The following is a 1714-nucleotide window of genomic DNA, read 5'->3' as shown; positions in this document are numbered from 1 at the left end:
GCATTTTGGAACCTCTTTCTGAAAGCCATGACTGTATCGGGCGAACACTGTACCACGCTGTACCGCTGTAAAAACCACTTCGTGTGATTGTTTTTATAGATATTTCCATTATGAAGGGTGGCTAGGTGTTAGCGATAACATGAGGCAGTGCTCAGGCTATTCACTTGAATCGCTTTGATAGAAATGAAAATGGCTTGATTGTCTTTAAAGAAAGAAAGAGAATGGTTTCATAATGTTTAAGCCCTGGCAACATTTTGGTTTGATCATGTAGCGCTGGCATAATTTAGTGACAGAACTACAAAACCTGCTGAAGAAGAGGCGCCAAAGTGCTCCTCGGTGCGGTCTTCCCCAGGCAGCTGTGCCCAGGTTCTGTCTCCGAACGCAGCTGCGTCCACACTAATAGAGTCACTTTCAGAAGCAAAGACACCTTTCAGATGAAAACTAAGATGGCGTCCTATCTTTCAAAAGGATTCGTTTCCTTCGGGAGAAGTGTACGGTGTGGGACTTTTGTCTTATGATTTGTTTTTCTTCTATCTCCTCCTGAGGGACACGCACCAAGAAGTGGCTCTCTGAGCGCAAGGACAGAGTTCCCGAGTGGGGAGCAGTGATGAGTCCCTGCTCATCGGAATGTGTCAGGGCGCATCTTGCAAGGATTTCTAACAAAGCAGTGCGCTCGGATGTAGCGGTGCCCCTACTCACAGGGATGTGGCTTTTGTTTTGTTCCCTTAAAGACAAACATAGCTGTCTATCCACACTGGACCGTAGACTTGGATGGAGTTGTCTTGCACTTCCCCTGCTGGCCTGGAGTGTCCCCCTCCCCGCAACCAACAAAAAGCAAGACAATCCTGTAGCAGTTGAGCTGTTTCTGACTCCTGGTGACCCTATGCGTTACAGAATAGAATGGAGCTCTTTAGCGGTTTCATTACAGAAACAGATCACCAGCCCTTTCTTCCGAGGCGTAACAGGGCACGTTTAAACTTTTAAATTAGAAGTTGGATCCGAACCATTATCTCTGAGGGACGCAGAAGTGGAGTATGACCACGGAATCCCCTAGGGATTTCATAATGGAATCCCACCAACCACATCCGGCCTTGCTGCATTCAGTAACTGTGCAGATGCCAGAGACATGGAGAATAGAAACGCAATTGCATGAATTTGCAATGATTTGTATCACCATGTGACTTGTTCAGGCCTTAGCCAGAGGGTTTGCCTTAATCCATTTAGGTGGCCAAGAAAATTCCTTTGTCCTTTTGGCTGATCCAGGTGCAATTCACTGGGGACAGGAAACCAAATTTGAAGACTTGGGGCTTATCTCCTTAGTACCTTCCTGTTATCCTGGCCAGGACAGGGACCTCAGCAATCCCTCCACTCTTCCAGGTAGGGCCTTCCAGCTATCTTCTCTCAGAATGGCAACCGAGTAGTAGACTTTTCCACCTGCTGACACCTATGTGATCATTCTCCCTTGGCTGGAGACATCTGAGGAGACAGTTTCTTTATATCTCAACTGCTTCCCACCTCAACTCATGCAATGTTTCTGGTCTTATTTTCTCATGTTCATCTTGCCATGAATTGAAAGAGCCAAGAAAAGGGGATAAAAGAAAATCCCTTCATGATGAATTGTTGTAATTCATTTCCACTGAGTGAGCTTAACTCACAGAGACCCAAATGCGCACAGCATCCAACTGCCAAAAATGCTCCTCTTATCTGCTTTAGG

The sequence above is a fragment of the Echinops telfairi genome, unplaced genomic scaffold, assembly GCF_000313985.2.
Source record: "Echinops telfairi isolate 266 unplaced genomic scaffold, ASM31398v2 ScPeMD7_23;HRSCAF=83, whole genome shotgun sequence".
Classification (NCBI taxonomy): domain Eukaryota; kingdom Metazoa; phylum Chordata; class Mammalia; order Afrosoricida; family Tenrecidae; genus Echinops; species Echinops telfairi.
This window is presented reverse-complemented; position numbering follows the sequence as displayed.